This window comes from Bombina bombina, chromosome 3 (genome assembly GCF_027579735.1).
Source record: "Bombina bombina isolate aBomBom1 chromosome 3, aBomBom1.pri, whole genome shotgun sequence".
NCBI classification, from domain to species: domain Eukaryota; kingdom Metazoa; phylum Chordata; class Amphibia; order Anura; family Bombinatoridae; genus Bombina; species Bombina bombina.
Genome location: NC_069501.1, coordinates 1,165,995,460 through 1,166,014,207, shown reverse-complemented (window position 1 = coordinate 1,166,014,207; position 18,748 = coordinate 1,165,995,460).

The following is an 18,748-nucleotide window of genomic DNA, read 5'->3' as shown; positions in this document are numbered from 1 at the left end:
TGTTTTATTCCACAGAAGAATTGCTAAACTCCCTGATATTCATTGTTTTGTACAGGCTTTTGTTCGTATCAAGCCTGTCATTAAATCAATCTCTCCTCCTTGGAGTCTTAATTTGGTTTTGAAGGCTTTACAGGCTCCTCCGTTTGAGTCTATGCATTCTTTGGACATTAAATTGCTTTCTTGGAAAGTGTTCTTTCTTTTGGCCATCTCTTCTGCTACAAAAGTTTCTGAATTATCTGCTCTTTCTTGTGAGTCTCCTTTTCTGATTTTTCATCAGGATAAGGCAGTTTTGCGGACTTCATTTAAATTCTTACCTAAAGTTGTGAATTCCAACAACATTAGTAGGGAAATTGTTGTCCCTTCTTTGTGTCCCCATCCTTTTAACAGCTAGATTTAGAGTTTGGCGGTAGCCGTGAAAACCAGCGTTAGAGGCTCCTAACACTGGTTTTAGGCTACCTCCGGTATTTGGAGTCACTGAAAAAAGGGTCTAACGCTCACTTTTCAGCCGCGACTTTTCCATACCGCAGATCCCCTTACGTCAATTGCGTATCCTATCTTTTCAATGGGATTTTTCTAACTCCGGTATTTAGAGTCGTGTCTGAAGTGAGCGTTAGAATTATAACGACAAAACTCCAGCCGCAGAAAAAAGTCAGTAGTTAAGAGCTTTCTGGGCTAACGCCGGTTCATAAAGCTCTTAACTACTGTACTCTAAAGTACACTAACACCCATAAACTACCTATGTACCCCTAAACCGAGGCCCCCCACATCGCCGCCACTCGATTAAATTTTTTTAACCCCTAATCTGCCGACCGCCACCTACGTTATACTTATGTACCCCTAATCTGCTGCCCCTAACACCGCCGACCCCTATATTATATTTATTAACCCCCAACCTGCCCCCCATAACGTCGCAGCCAGCTACCTACAATAATTAACCCCTAATCTGCCGACCGCAAAGTGCCGCTACTTAAGTTATCCTTATGTACCCCTAATCTGCTGCCCCTAACACCGCCGATCCCTATATTATATTTATTAACTGCTAATCTGCCCCCCTCAACGTCGCCTCCACCTGCCTACACTTATTAACCCCTAATCTGCCGAGCGGACAGCACCGCTACTATAACAAAGTTATTAACCCCTAATCTGCCTCACTAACCCTATAATAAATAGTATTAACCCCTAATCTGCCCTCCCTAACATCGCCGACACCTAACTTCAATTATTAACCCCTAATCTGCTGACCGGAGCTCACCGCTATTCTAATAAATGTATTAACCCCTAAAGCTAAGTCTAACCCTAACACTAACACCCCCTAACTTAAATATAATTTAAATCTAACGAAATTAATTAACTCTTATTAAATAAATTATTCCTATTTAAAGCTAAATACTTACCTGTAAAATAAATCCTAATATAGCTACAATATAAATTATAATTATATTATAGCTATTTTAGGATTAATATTTATTTTACAGGTAACTTTGTATTTATTTTAACCAGGTACAATAGCTATTAAATAGTTAAGAACTATTTAATAGCTAAAATAGTTAAAATAATTACAAAATTACCTGTAAAATAAATCCTAACCTAAGTTACAATTAAACCTAACACTATACTATCATTAAATTAATTAAATAAAATACCTACAATTACCTACAATTAAACCTAACACTACACTATCAATACATTAATTAAATACAATACCTACAAATAACTACAATGAAATAAACTAACTAAAGTACAAAAAATAAAAAAGAACTAAGTTACAAAAAATAAAAAAATATTTACAAACATAAGAAAAATATTACAACAATTTTAAACTAATTACACCTACTCTAAGCCCCCTAATAAAATAACAAAGACCCCCAAAATAAAAAATGCCCTACCCTATTCTAAATTACTAAAGTTCAAAGCTCTTTTACCTTACCAGCCCTGAACAGGGCCCTTTGCGGGGCATGCCCCAAGAAGTTCAGCTCTTTTGCCTGTAAAAAAAAAACACATACAATACCCCCCCAACATTACAACCCACCACCCACATACCCCTAATCTAACCCAAACCCCCCTTAAATAAACCTAACACTAAGCCCCTGAAGATCATCCTACCTTGTCTTCACCTCACCGGTTATCACCGATCGGTCCTGGCTCCAAAATCTTCATCCAACCCAAGCGGGGGCTGGCGATCCATCATCCGGTGGATGAAGAGGTCCAGAAGAGGTTCCAAAGTCTTCATCCTATCCGGGAAGAAGAGTAGATCCGGACCGGCAACCATCATCTTCCAAGCAGCATCTTCTATCTTCATCCGATGAGGACCGGCTCCATCCTGAAGACCTCCACCGCGGACCCATCTTCATCCGGCGACGTCCAACTGAAGAATGACGGTTCCTTTAAGGGACGTCATCCAAGATGGCGTCCCTCGAATTCCGATTGGCTGATAGGATTCTATTAGCCAATCGGAATTAAGGTAGGAATATTCTGATTGGCTGATGGAATCAGCCAATCAGAATCAAGTTCAATCCGATTGGCTGATCCAATCAGCCAATCAGATTGAGCTCGCATTCTATTGGCTGTTCCGATCAGCCAATAGAATGCGAGCTCAATCTGATTGGCTGATTGGATTTGGTGAGAGCTTTGAAATATTATGTTGAAGCTACTAAAGATTTCAGGAAGACTTCTAGTCTTCTTGTTATCTTTTCTGGTTCTAGGAAAGGTCAGAAGGCTTCTGCCATTTCTTTGGCATCTTGGTTAAAGCTTTTGATTCATCACGCTTATTTGGAGTCGGGTAAATCCCCACCTCAGAGGATTACAGCTCATTCTACTAGGTCAGTTTCCACTTCCTGGGCTTTTAAGAATGAAGCTTCATTTGATCAGATTTGCAAAGCGGCAACTTGGTCTTCTTTGCATACATTTACTAAATTCTACTATTTTGATGTTTTTTCTTCTTCAGAAGCAGTTTTTGGTAGAAAAGTTCTTCAGGCAGCAGTTTTTTTCTTTTCCATTATAAGATTAAAACTTTGCTCGAATTGGCTGTCTTATCATTATTATTATTATTTTTTTTTATCCTTCCCTCTCTAGTGACTCTTGCGTGGAGTTCCACATCTTGGGTATTGCTATCCCATACATCACTAGCTCATGGACTCTTGCCAATTACATGAAAGAAAACGTAATTTATGTAAGAATTTACCTGATAAATTCATTTCTTTCATATTGGCAAGAGTCCATGAGGCCCACCCTTTTTATGGTGGTTATGATTCCTTGTTTATGCTTTTGCTCACCCCACTTCTTGGCTATTCATTAAACTGAATTGTGGGTGTGGTGAGGGATGTATTTATAGGCATTTTGAGGTTTGGGAAACTTTGCTCCTCCTGGTAGGATTGTATATCCCATACGTCACTAGCTCATGGACTCTTGCCAATATGAAACAAATGAATTTATCAGGTAAATTCTTACATAAATTATGTTTTTTCACTGCCCTTAAAAGGGCATTCAGCTAGTTTACAAGTGTCCATCCCTAATCTAAAAAAAAAAAAAAAAACTAACACCATAAAATCTACTCACGGTTCATGAAGTCCAGACATCCATCTTTATCCAGGCGGCAACACCTTCATCCATCTTGGGGACGTCTTCTATCTTCATCCCGGCGGCGAGGAGCGGAGCTATCCTGGAAGTGGATCCCATCCTGCGCGGAGTGTCTTTTTCATACGGTCACCACCGTACACTGAAGTTGAATGCAAGGTAGTCGTTTCAAAATGGCGTACCTTGCATTCCTATTTGCTGTTTTGATTCTTGAAATTCAAATCAGCCAATAGGATGAGAGGTTCTGAAATCCTATTGGCTGTTTAAAACAGCCAATAGAATGAGAGCTTCTGAAATCCTATTGGCTGTTCAAATCAGGTGGAGAAGAGTGCTATATAAGTTACTGTTTTTATTATTATTAGTCCCATTTTGGTATATTTTAAGCCAATATTTGGCTTTCAAATACGATCATATTAAAAAACTTTGGTTTTCTCACTTAAATTAATTACACATAACAACTGGAGTCGTCAAACAAATGGTTGTAAAAGCTTCTCTAGGATCTCTTTTGTTCAGAATTTTTTGTAGCAATTAGAAGGCCGCCAATTGCAGCTGCACACCACACTTCTGAAATTTCAAGCAGTGAAGGGGTTAATCAGTTAGCCTATAAGGTTAATATTTGCTATAGTGTAGAGATTACCCTCCCATCTGACACCTCCCATCCCTGATCTCTACCTGATCACTCACAATCAGCTCTCTTCTCTCCTCCCCCTTACTGGTCCCTACAATCTTAGGTACTGGCAGATAGTTTGCCATTATGCAGTTTAGGGCTTTTATTATAATTATTATTATTTTTATTTTTAAAAATATATTTTTCTAACTTTCTGTAATGTAGGGATCCCTCCTCACCCTCCCACCTCTGACCCCCCCCCAAACAACTTCCTGCCATTTCTGTAGTAGCCAGTCTGCCAGTAACACATATTATTTTTTTTAATTTTATATTGCTTAGATCTTTTATTTCTGTAGACTATTGGACACCATCCCCCCTCCAAGATCGTTTTTCTTTCTTTAGTGTAGGGTCCCTCCTTCAACCGATATTTTTCTGAAGTGTAGGGACCCATCCCTCCCTCTCTATTCCAAAGCATTTTTCACAGTGTAGGGAACCCCACCCCTCCCTCTTGCACTTGGCCACCACCCTCCCACCTCCCTCCTTCTATCCCACTGTTTCTAATTGGCACCAACAAATGTCAGTGCCACTCTCTGTAACGTTCAACGATCTGGCTTCGTATTGTAAAAGAGCATGTTCAGTGCTCTGTTACCATATGAAGTCAGATGCCTTTTGTCCACTGGTTGTGGCTCCCACTGTCTAAGCTGAGATTGGTGACCGCAACATGCACATCTGTGTTGGACATAACTACTACATCAACACAGTATGCTGGGCAAAGTAATTTGTGACATAGTACCTACGTCCATATGGTGCAAGGGGTTAATTTCCATATAATGAATTTACACCTGTGATTGGGAACCCTGTAATCATATTAGACTTTCTGAACTTTCTGTATCAGAGAGCACTTACTCTGGTGAGCTGAAGAAATTTTAAGGTAAAATATCTTCCTTTTTACATATAGATGTTCAATTGATATTTTCTAGTCAGTTTTTAACTGTTATGCTGCATTACTTTCAAGTGTTTTAGCAAATGTCCCTTTAACAGTATTGGAAAAAAAAAGTGAAAATGATAAAAGAATGTATATCCATTCTAAATGGTCCCTTCCATTGCTGACATTTTATCTGTAATGGAATGTAAGGGTTGACACATACAGACATAATATCACACATAGCATGTTAATTACACGTCCTTCTATATTCAAAAATTAGATACACGTTGGTGCCTTTGCTAATACTTTGGAATTTTGCTCTAACCTAAGTAACCTATTATTTACATAACACAATGCGTAGTCTAAGCTGAACCACAAGTTGTAACAAGCATGGACATTCAGTACACTGAACCAACTTTTTTTTTTGCTTTTTTATGCCTTGAGGTTTCACTTGAATTTCCATCATAAAATTTACTGTCACGCGAGAAACTTTATAAGCTCATAATCCAGACAAACTCTTTTAGCTTTTTAAGATTTTCTTTGGAAGGAAAGAAAAGGCAGTCTGTGGCAGAAAACAAAACAAAAAATAAAAAAAAATTCTTGGAGCAATGTCAGAGAGAGAAACCAGGCAGCGTTACAATATTTTATACAAAAGAATGTGCTTGATATTAGGTTGTTATAACCTCAAGACTCTTATCAGTTGAATGTTATAGGGTATGATACAAAAAACTAGCAAGCAGCCTGTCCTTGACTTGACTTGACTGCTTTATGCTGGAAAGAACACAGACAGTCTTATTTCTCACTCGCTTTGTGCTGTCTATTCCAAGTTTTGTTTTATTGAAGAAACTACACGTGGCTTTCGTTTTAGAATCATATGTTGATATATTCCATGTTCTTTCTAAAATAATAAATTCCTGTTTCATTACTGTGAGCTCTCAGTATTTTTAACTCATAGTCAAGGCTGCATGCACGATTATTTACATAGTATAATGTGGGCCATTTTTTTTTTTAAATGACTACATACAATGGCAGGCCTCCCAATTGCCTCAAATCCAGCGGGATTCTCACGACTTGGGAGGTCTGGCCTGATTTCTGCTTGGAGCTTCTTGGCATCCTGGTATACAGGTACTGTTCCAGCTCTGCCCAGAACACACCCTGTCATGTGCACAACACACCCAGCCTATGACACACCTCAGCCCTGCCTATGATTCAGCTGTAACTCTGTTCCTCACTCTGTAGCTCCGCCCAGAGAGTGACAAATTTCCTTAACCGCCTCATCAAGGAAATGTTGGGAGGTATGCAAAGGCCTAAACTAAGAAGGCTACTAAAAAGGCAGTGTACTATAATTTATCCGCCCTTTAATACACTTCAGTAGGTACATTTTAAAATTGGGAATAATTTAAATAGTTTATAGATAGCACCTTTACCTCTATTTTGGCATTTGAAATAGCTGCTTTTGACAGTTGTATCCAAACCTATACTGAACATTTCAGTACTTGTACTAGTTATAAAAACTTTTATAGGTTTATAACAAATTTCACTCCATGTTGGTTTAAGGACAAATATGTACTAAAATGTTATTTTTCTACACTCATATGAAGTGTTGGTCTCACTGTGTTTTTTGAGATATGATAAGAAGGATTGTGTGTAAATATAGAGATTAGCTAATATGGCCTGCTCTCCCTCCAGCTCAGCCCAGATCATTGGGTGTTGATATCAGTTAACAAAACAGCTTTTTTATATTTAAAAATATACCTAAAAGACACATTTACCAAGCATGCTTTGCAGCTGGTATAACAAGTGATTGGAAAAACACTTACTCCTTAACTCATTTGGACTTATATATACGTCATGCTGTAAGAAGCTCATCTAACCGCATGATGGATATATACGTCCGAGCTGCAGGAAGCTCCAGAAGTCTCGAATGGTAATATTTTAACCAGGAAATTAAATAGATGTACTAGTAGCCAAGTCATTAAAAATTGTGTGTAGCTTACAAATGCCAGTTCACTACAGTAAACATGAACATTTTCTACAAACAGTTTAATACAAATTTATCTGTTCAGAATTTTTCTGCCAGATTTACAGTAAATAAATGTGACAGAGAATTGCCACCTCTTTAAATGCTGATACATCTGTTAGCCCACAATACCCTTCATGGAGATTTCCATCCATCTGATGAAGGAGACTGCACTGACACTAAATAATGACCTTGTCCAAATTCAAAAGATTTGATCTCTTATCTTACTCTTATTAAGACTTAACATCTTAATATCTGAATTTCTATCAGGGGTTAAATTTGTAACTGCAACTACTGCCCACGCAAAATCACAGTATGCCAATGTAAATTACAGATATATTGGCTTAATTCCGCCCCCCCCCCCCCATGATTCGGGTAGATGACGCAATTTTAAACAGCTTTCCAATTTACTTCTATTATTTAATTTGCTTCCTTCTCTTGTCATCCTTTGCTGAATGATTTATCTAGGCAAGTTCAGGAGCAGCAAAGAACCTAGGTTCTCGCTGTTGATTGGTGGCTGCATATACAGTTTTTAACAATTGTCATTGGTTCACCCATGTGTTTAGTTAGAAACCAGTAGTGCATTGCTGCTCCTTCAACAAAGGATACAAACAGAATGAAACAAATTAGATAATAGAATTAAATTAGAAAGTTGATTAAAATGTTATTCTCTATCTGAATCATGAAATACATGTTTTGGGTTTCATGTCCCTTTAATGCCAGTTAGGTACATTTTGAAGACTTCTCTTAATTGTGTTAAGAGAGACAGTGCTAACATTTCTAGTTGCTTCACCAGTGATAGGAACAATTATAAAAGGGAGATAAAACTTACATTTTATATCAGCTTATGAAAATGTCCCTGTATGTCTCTTTAAGGCATGTTTTTTTTATTAACAATTTAAGGAAATCTATATACAGGTGGCCCTTGTTTTACAACGGTTCAATTTACACCGTTTCAGAATAACAACCTTTTTTTTCAGTCATGTGACTGCTATTGAAAAGCATTGAGAAGCAGTGCATTGATTAAAATAGCCAGTAGGTGGAGCTGTCCGCTTGTGTTGCGGCAAAGATATGCAAGCCAAGCAAACTGAAATTAATCAGATTAACCAGACCTGAGCTTTTTTGCGCAGCTTGCAAAGAAACAAGATCTTCCTCTCTATAAATCAGTCCAGATTGGAATGCATAGAAAGAACTGTTTGCAGAAAAATGCAAGTAAAGTCTGTGTTTTGTGATTATTTTATTAGGTTTCTATTGCTGTTTAGCAAATGTTTTTGTTCATTTAACTTAGTTTAATTATATATTCAGTGATGTGTGATTATTTTATTAGGTTTAGAATGCTGTTTAAAATTTAAAGTCTTCATTTCAAAGCTTTAAAAATAATGTATTAGGTGTTACTTATGCCAATTTTGAGTGGGGCCTGGAACCTAACTCCCTCACTTCCCATTGACTTACATTATTAACTGGGTTTCAGTTTACAACAATTTTGATTTACAACCATTCCTTCTGGAACTTAACCCCGGTGTAAACTGAGGGCTACCTGTACTTTATAACATAGTCATTGTATTTATTAATAAAAATAAAGAAAATAAATTAAAAAGCATAAAAGTGAAATAAATACACCTCTAACAATATTGCTCAAAAATATGCAGTGTGACTTTAGAATAACAGACATAAAGCCCAACAAAGTTGTCACTATCTGACATATATCAAGGCAAGAAGATATAACGTAAACAGAAACTTATAGATCTAACTTAGGAATAAGTCATTTATAATGCTGCCTGCTTCCCCCAGCCCGGCAGACTTACATAAGCAAGCACCACCACACCACTAGAGCACTCTGCACACGTACACTACTCCAGACTGCGTCTAGTCAGACCACCATGACCGCTCCTAGCCAGGCCTCAGAAGCTGTTGCAACTTGCAAGCCTGCAAATATCACCTCTCACCCACCGCGTCATGAGACACCAGACTCTACTGTTTCAGCCTTCTTACTGTCCAATCAGCCGCTGACCCGCTACATAAACTCCAGAGTTTCGGCTGTTTGTAAAGAACAAGCACCGCTATTTAAAAAAATAAAGAACTATGGGCTAGATTACAAGAGGAGCGGTAATTTATCACGCACCCGCAAACGGGCAAATTCGAAATTCGAGTTCGCGGTAGCAATTAGCACTCAGAAAATTAACTAGAGATGAGTTCTTTGGTTAATTTCCTAAAAATGCACCCAAAATAAAGGATCTTTTATTTATTTTTATGCGTTCGCATTGCACCTAGCTCGTAATACCAGAGCTCATTAGCGTGAGCTGGTATTACCTCAGCTGAGCGCAAATATCGCTTTAGCATAATCAATATTTTGCACCCAAATCGCAATCTGGCCCTAAGTCTTTGTATGTTGGTGTTTTTCCAACTTTGCTTGCCCCGGGAGAAAATTAAGAAGTAGAAACATAATACGGAAGCCTGGAGAAAGCTAAACTTTTAAGTAAATTAAGAGAGAACTCGGACATATGGGAGGGATGGTAACCCTAACGATAATAGCACACGCTGCGCTATGCATTAAAAGTATTGGGTGCGCTAAAAGAATGTTAAGATTCTCTGGTAAATCTTTTTTTTGTGATAACACCAGATTGTGCTTTATTTTTAATGCAGGGTTGTGATATGGATGGCGCACCCTGAGCTTTTGATTGTACTCCATTTGTTGTGTAGGTCACTGTCAGTAAGGCAAACAGATAGGTAGAATGGGCCACCATATTTGTAACTAGGTATTATTATTATCAGTTATTTGTGCCAACAAATTCCGCAGCGCTAATACACTAGGTATGCATGCCCACATTTTTAGAGTTGTGAAGACGGACTATCAGACATACCAACCCATCTGCACATGAGCACTAGCTGTAAAAAAAAGAAAACATGCATATTTAGGTACAAGAACAGTGGTCCCCTGTATCTAAGAACATTGTGTTACTTAAATTGTATTTGTTTAAGAAAAAAAATAAAAAATACATTGAATATGTTCACCTGTTCAGCATACACATTAATAGTAAGGTAAGTATAACATAGTATTAAAGGGACAGTAAATACCTTGTAATTACAAGATATTCTGCTGTCTGTCGCACCGCTCTAGGTGTTGCTAGGGACGTGGCGCCTGCTGTTCTGCTCGTTTCCTAGGGGGGGTGTCGGCTCCTCTCCGCGTGTGGCGGTGATGTCATCGCTGCACGCTTCCTCCATTCTGAAGCCGGCCAGGATCTCCTGTGGTGCGAACCCTGCGCCTATGTAAGTTACTCACTTGCTACCTATCACTGCCCAAGTATAGGTATTTCTTAGTGTTGTCCTGGGTGTTATTATTGCTGTATGCTGGACTGTTATATTGTTTCTGACCTCTGCTTGTCTGACCACTCTGCCTGTTAACCCCTAAACTGCTGGTTTTATGTACTGCTGCTGAACTCTGCTTGTCTGACCACTCTACCTGTTAACCCCTATTGCTCTGGATTGCCTCTCTGTTGCCAAACCCTGCCTGCCAGACCATCCTAGTGGTCTACCTCTGGACTGCTTTACCGTTGCCAAACCCTGCCTGCCGGACCATTCTCGTGGTTTACCTTTGAGTTGCCTTTCTCCGATTCCCTGCCTGTTGCCGCCCAAGACTATCCTGCCTGTGGTGAGTGCTGCTTACCTCATTTTGCAAACTTTCTCTGCTCTGGGATATTCCCTATCATTCCAGCTCGACGCCGGGATAAGAAGACTACTGGCCGAGTTCGGTCTGATAGTGGAATATCCCACGAGTATTACATTATACTTGGGCCATGGAGCCAAATGAGGTAGCAAGAGCAGTTTATCTTCATGGACAGATGTTGGGAACCCATACCACATAGTTGCAGAGTGTGGATTCCAAACTAGAGGCTATAACCGCTCAATGCTCTGCACTAGTTGCAGCAAGGAATACCAATCCTATGGTTCTACCACCAGTCTCCACTCCTAGTACTGAGGCTTCTTCCCCTTCTTCTGGAAGCATTCCCCGGATACCATTGCCTGACAAATATGAAGGTATCTGGCTATAGAACAAGCTATTGATGCTGCTGTTCGTTCCTGGCAGAGTGCTTCTCTTTCTGTTTTGCATATGTAAATATGACCCTGGGGATAGTCTCCCTAAGGGTGATGGGGGAAACCAGACGTGGAATTCTTGCACAATGTGCTTAGAGGGATATGGCTGCACCTCACTGATGAGGCCCAAAGGAGGACAAAATGATCATTTGGGGTTGTCATGTTCCTTGTTCAGAGGAGAATTGCCTGGTATTTCGGGGCTGGACTAACCATGTTGGCGGGATCAGACTGATATACTACAGGAAAGTTTTCCCCTGTGAAAAGCACAATTTGGCAGAAAGGAGCTACTTCTAGGTGGCATCCGGGCCATAGAACAATCTATTGATGCTGCTATTGTTCGTTACTAGCAGACTGCTTCTCTTTCTGTTGTAAATATGAAGATACTGTTAATTGTAGGGGTTTTCTTAACCAGTGCAGGTTGCACTTCCGTAACGATTCTCACACCTTTCAGTCTCACCAATCAAGGGTCACCTTTATCATTTCCTTACTGAAAGACAAGGCCCTAGCCTGGGTCTCTCCCCTTTTGGATCAAAATGCTCCACTCCTGCATGATGCTGATCTCTTAATTTCCCTCTACCACTTCAACACCTTCAGTTACCCCAGTGGAGGAACCCATGGATCTCTCCTCCTTCAAACCCTCAGAGTCTGAAAGACAGGGAAGAAGGAGATTGAGAATGTTTTTTTGTGTGGATCTAACACCCACCAACTAAAGAATTGTGACATTCGGCCGGGAAAAGCCAATGCTTAGGGGATAACACTGGGGTACCTCTAAGCATGATCACTACTAAATCCCCTCACTCCTCTTCAATTCTGGTACCCGTTACCCTTACCTTTCTTCAGAATACTGTCCACACTTAAGCCTTCATTGATTCAGGGGCAGCTGGAAACTTTCTGGATCACCGTTTTATGATTCAAGCTGGCTTGCTTCTTCTGCAGAAAAGATATTGTCTGAAAATAACTACTCTGTATGGCACCCCCCTTGGTTCAGGCTTGATCCATTTTGAGTCAGCAACCCTGACTGAGGGAGTCCTTCATACCGAACGGTTGCAGTTCAAGGTCATTCCTTCCCCAGCACAGCCTGTCACCCTTGGTCTTCCTTGGCTTCTTATACACAATCCACAATTCAACTGGGCTGAAGAACCACATCCCCATAGCCAGTATACAAACTCCTCCAAAGCTTCCCTCAATATATGCGGACTTCACAGATGTGTTTGAGAAAAAAGCGGTCGACGTGCTGCCACCCCACCGTCCTTATGACTGCAAAATCAACCTCTTTCCTAGAGTCCCACTTCCTAAAGTGAGGACTTATCCATTCTCCAAAGCTGAAGCCAAATCCATGGAGGAGTACATCCAAGAGAATCTAGCTAAAGGTTTCATTCGCCCTTCCTCCTCTCCTGCGGCAGGTTTCTTTTTTGTCAGTAAGAAGGATGGTGGGCTCGGACCCTACATCGACTACAGGACCTTGAACAACATAACTATCAAGAATAGCAATCCCATTCCTTTGATCACCGAACTGTATGACTCCCTCCAGAATGCTCGCTTCTTCACCAAGCTGGAGTTGGGGCATACAATCTGATCCGTATCTTCCCAGGTCACGAATGGAAGACCGCCTTCAACACAAGGCTCATGATAGTAAACTTTTAGGACATCCTGGTTTGACAAGGACTTTTAAGTGTCTTTCCCAACACGTATGGTGGCCTACTATGAAGTCTGATGCTCAGGATTATGTGAAAGCCTGTACAACTTGTGCTGCCAACAAAACTCCACGATCCCTGCCTCCCGGCTTGCTCCAACCATTGTCCATTCCCAAACAACCATGGACACACATAACAATGGATTTCATTGTGGGCCTTCCTCCTACTGACCACCATACAGTTATCTGGGTTGTGGTGGATCGCTTTTCCACACTGGCTTATTTTGTACCCCTAACCAAACTGCCTTCTGCCCAAGAATTATCGTCTCTTTTTCTCTTGCATATGGTACGACTTCATGGCATTCCTGTGAATATTGTTTCCGACAGAGGTCCACAGTTCATCTCTACCTTTTGGAGAGCCTTTTTTAAGTTGATTGGAACCACTTTTTTTTTCTTGTCTTCTGGCTACCATCCTCAGACCAATGGACTAGCCTTTGTCAACACTCTCCATACCAACTGGTCTGAGTTGTTACCCCTAGCTGAGCTGAGCTGAGCAAGAAACACTCATTGGCACTCTCGGTAGGTGATCGTGTTTGGGTTTCTACTCGACATATTCGTCTACATCAACCCTGTCACAAATTGGGGCCTAGGTTTATCGGTCCATACAAAGTCCTGAAAAGACTATCTCCTGTTGCCTACAAAGTGCCCTTGCCCAAAACCCTGTGCATACACCCAGTCTTCCACATATCACTACTTAAGCCTTACATCAAGAATAGATATACTTGGCTCCGAGCTCCTTCTCCTCCATTCCTGGTCCATGGTGATCCTGAATATGAGGTTGTTAAGATCCTGGACTCCAGATACAGGCGCAGACAACAACTGCAGTATCTGGTACATTGGAAAAGGTTACTCTGTGGCGGATCATTCCTGGGTTCCTGCCCGTGATGTGCATGCTCCATCTTTGGTCTCCAGATTCCATGCTGCTCATCCTCTGAGGCCGACTCTGGTTCCCTGAGGGAACCCTTAAAAGGGGAGCTATGTCACGCCACACCGCTCTAGCTGTTGCTAGGGATGCGGCACCTGCTGTTCTGTTCATTGCCTAGGGGGAGTCGGTTACTCTCTGCGTGCGGTGGTGACGTCATTGCTGCACACTTCCTCCATTCTGAAGCCGGTCAGGATCTCCTGTGGCACGAACCCTGCAACTATGTAAGTTACTCACTTGCTACCTATCACTGCCCAAGTATAGGTGTTTCTTAGTGTTCTCATGGGTGTTGTTATTGCTGTATGCTGTATTGTTTCTGACCTCTGCTTGTCTGACCACTCTGTCTGTTAACCCCTAAACTGCTGGATTTATGTACTGCTGCTGAACTCTGCTTGTCTGACTACTCTGCCTGTTAACCTATATTGCTCTGAATTGCCTCTCTGTTGCCAAACCCTGCCTGCCGGACCATCCTAGTGGTTTACCTCTGGACTGCTTTACAGTTGCCAAACCCTGCCTGCCTGACCATCCTAGTGGATTACCTCTGGACTGCTTTAACGTTGCCGGACCCTGCCTGCCTGACCATCCTAGTGGTTTACCTCTGGACTGCTTTACTATTGCCAAACCCTGCCTGCCGGACCATTCTAGTGGTTTACATTTGAACTGCCTTTCTCTGATTCCCTGCCTGTTGCTGCTGAAGACTATCCTGCCTGTGGTTGGTGCTGCTTACCTTATCTTTCGAACTTTCTCTGCTCTGGGATATTCCCTATCATTCCGTCTCGACGCAGGGATAAGAAGACTACTGGCCAAGTTGATAGTGGAATATCCCACGAGCATTACACTGTCTTGCTATAGAATAATATATCAGCCAGTCTAATCATTTTTATGTATTTTTCATTAGTCCTCTAAAGCAGCAATATTGCAGCCCTCTCATAACTAATCTAGCAGGCCTGCCCTTTGGCTTAGTGAGTGGAGAACCAATCCCAGACCCCACACTTTTGGGAATCCCTGCTGTCATGTCGTTGCTGTGGTGCATAGGGTAGATTGGACTGTGAGATGATTGTGTAGTTGTGTACGTTACATTAGAATGCAGGGCAGTTTGTGGGTCACCATCATTTTTACTGTCATTTTAATTAAACTGCCACTGTTTGAGAAATGTTTAGATCAGTTCTGGGAATTATAGTTCTTACTTTTTCTTGGGGCATGGACTACGAGTCTTATATAAAAATTGAAAGGTTATAACATGATTACAGATGACCAATCAAGCAATGATGTTAATGCAATGAGCTTACCTTCAAAGCCTTTATTTTCTTCCTCAAGTAGTGGCAGGAAACATCAGTGGAAAATGTCAACAATAGTGCAATGTTTCACCTACGTGCTGCACTAAAAGGGACATACTCACAGGGATACATGAAGAAACAGAAGATTTGAATCAGAAATCACCAGAACAAGTAATAGCGATAAAATTCCAGCTTTAATAAAATCCAATGAAAGCTCAAAATATGTAAAAAAAAAAGCTCTGTGATTGTGGTGAAAGAAACACAGTCCAGGAAAATGTAAAACATTTAAATAAACAACTCAACAGATTTGCTTTTATAACTCCCAGTGGAGCTGAAAAATTCCACAGGTTCTTGAAGTATGTGTATAAACATGTGGAAGTGGAGGGCCCTAGTGGGCCTGTAACAAAGTTAAGGGATAACTGAGTTGAAGTCTGGAGGGTACTAGGCAGTTACATTGTTGCAAGTGTAAGGGCGGGTGCTTCTGCTTACCTTTATAGGTCCTGGCTGCAGTGGATCCGGCTCTCTTTGTTCCTGGTTCCAGACTTCAAAGGAGGTTTCCTGTGTGTTCGTGATCTGTTGATCCAACAATACAGAGATCTAGGAGAAAGTCTGTGCCACCTACGTGGTATCGGGAGGTTGTGCAGGAGGTGCCGGGCATGCGGGGGATCTGCAAAAGGAATTGGAGCATCAGACAATAAAGATGTGGTAGCCTCCACTCCCCCATCCATGCTCCGGGTACCCCCCTTGCTTGTTACTAGGAGTGCTGTGAGGAGGGGACTGAGCTCCAGGGCATGCAAGCGGGCCCTGGACCCCAGTCACCTCTGATGGACTTCACTACTGATGCCCCAGGCGATCTAGGGGTTCCCCTTATTCCCCCTGCTGCTATCTCTAGTCATGTGGCTGGGGATCATGCTGGCCTGGTGCTCACCACCGGGTCCCAGCATGACCCCAGCAATCTCTATTGCAGCCCAGCCCCTCTTAATAAATTTAGCCCCCATGCTGATCGGCCTGCTACTGGGCTGCCTTATGCTGCAGCTTCTGCAGAGGATCCATCATGGCAGCAGCTGCAGGCCTTGCCCCCGGCGGCCATCCGGTCGGTGCTTGCTCTGGCACAGGCATCCATGGGGACTCAGTCCCCGAAGTGCCTGGCCGGTTCGGGTGTCCCTGGAGCTGTTGGGGGTGAGGGTGTTGGCACAGTGGGGTCCGGTGTGTTTGGGCCTACATCGGCGCTAAGCCCTGCCCCTTCCTGTCTCCGCGCGCGCTTCCTCCCCTGGTGACACATCTGGTGGGGAGGAGCGAGGCAGAGCTATGCTTAGGTCCGGGGCACAGAGCAGTAGCCTGTCTCCACGGAGAGTCATCCCTAGTAAGTCGGGGAGGCTCTGCACAGGAGACTGGGTTTCTGTTGGGAGGCGAGTGAGTGTAAAGGTGCAGGGAAGGAAGGCTGCATGTAAAACCCCAAGGGGGAGGAAAGACGTATTCAGGGATACAGTGTCGCATGGGGGTATTAATGGTAGGGGCAACTGCATGTACATAAATGCGCAAAAAGGAACAAGAGGCCATGTGTGTTAGGGACACATCTGTGGGGGCCTGCAATTTGGGTGTTTTGGATGGCTGATTCTGAGGAAAATAGGCGTGTCTGGGGATGTGATTATGCAGGGATAGGGCCAAGGCCAGTGTGTGAGGAAGATGTGAATCACCGGACAGTGGCTGTGGCTCTGGGAATGTTGGGGAGCAGGGGGAGGTGACCGGTGCCCCATCAGGGGTCCGTTCTGTTGCGCAGAGTTTTTCCCATTCTCTTCTATTTTCACAGGACGTCCCAAGGGAGCCACCTGCCAGTGTAATGGCTTAAAAATCCAGGCAGGATTCATCAGCATCGGCAACATCACTGCCCACCTTGGCGGTCTCCACAGTGCAGCAGCAGACAGTGGGAGCTGCTCCGTCATTGGCCCCCAGCGGTGAGTTACTACTGCACTCAGCACCACACACAGAGCAGATTGCATCCACTAGCGAGTCAGGCTCAGAGAGTGAGGGTGATCTGGGTTTGGTAGGAAAAGGGCAGAAGGAGATGTTAAAATGATTAAGAAGCTAGTTGCAGCACAGGTTGAAGGTAAGGTGGCTGCGTCGGCAGGTAGAGAGGGAGTTTTGTTAGGGCAGGCCTTTAGCGTAGCTGTCCGGGAGCAGGGACCGTGGCGGTGTCAAGGAGAGTGGCTTCTCATGGGGACACGTACGCATGTTTGGTGCACTCTCTGTACGGACACCTGGAAAGCTAAAGTGGTGAAGAACATTCAGGATGGACAGTATGTCAACATCTTCAAACTTTCACGGGATGCCTGTAGGGCCAGGGAAAGGGCCGCTGACGGTACCGGCCCCTAAGAAAGTGCAGAGACCTGAAACATACGAGTAGTGGCAGTGCTGCTTTCGTGTGCTGGCAACTTGTTATGTGGACAAGTGGCGGTCACAGGGTCACAATCTTTTTGGGTACGAGGATACCATTTATGATATCCACTCGAGATTCAAGGAAGGCGCATGGCGTGAGTATTACATGGCCTTTTGTAGGAAGATGGTGGGAAACCCTCTCCTTCATTTTGGGACCCAGGATCTCAACCTATGGTCCAAAATTTTGGCTGGAGGGCGCGGCAAGTGGCCCATCCTCAGTGCGTATAGGAGCTAGTCTCCCTCCCCCGGGGACGAGAAAGCGGGGTAGGGAGTGCTGGAAATTCCAGGACAAGTAGTGTGACAGGGGGGCGAGTTGCTCCTTTCGGCACATCTGCAAGTTCGGTAGTCGGAGAAGAGAGCCTGGCATGGGTAAGCCAGTCTCCAGGGGGGGTACTGGTAACAAGGGCCCCATCGCCCCTTAATGTGGTGGCCATGGGACCATGGCTTGCAAACTACCCTGACGCTGAGGTGGCTCAGCGGCTCAGGTTGCGGTTGGTAGAGGGGTTTAGAAGTCCCGTGGGTGGGCGCGTGGTGGATACCACAGTACACCGTAACCTCAAATCGGCGTATGAATATCCGGGGGTAGTGCGGGAAAAACTGGGCAAGGAGGTGGCTTTGGGCAGGGTGGTTAGCCCCTTTTGGGTGCAACCTTTGCATGATCTGGTGGTGGCCCCATGGGGGGTTGTACCTAAGAAGGATACAGGCAAGTTTAGACTTATACATCGCTTATCCTTTCCAAAGGGGGCGTCAGTGACCGACGCCATGGATCCTGTTTCTGAGCTCAGTTCATTACCAGTCCTTTGTCGACGCATTGGTAATAGAGTCTGCATTTCGGCTATTGCCTCTGCACCCATCCGCATTCAGGCTTATGGGCATGAAGATGGATGGGGCATTCTATGTGGACAGATGCCTTCCCATGGGTTGCTCGTTATCGTGCGCACTCTTTTAGAGTTTCAGTCCTTTTTACACTGGGTTGTGCAAAGGGCTTCCAGGGGTGGGGCCGTGGCCCACTATCTGGATGACTTTATACTGGTGAGGAGGGCTGATTCTGACGAGTGCGCCCGGTTGCTGGTGATCATGCAAGATATGATGGGGAAATTTGGGGTTCCTCTGGTGTATGAAAAGACGCAGGGCCCCTGTACTGGCCTGACTTTCTGGGGGATTGAGATTGATACCCGGGCAGCGGAGTGCAGGCTTCCTAAG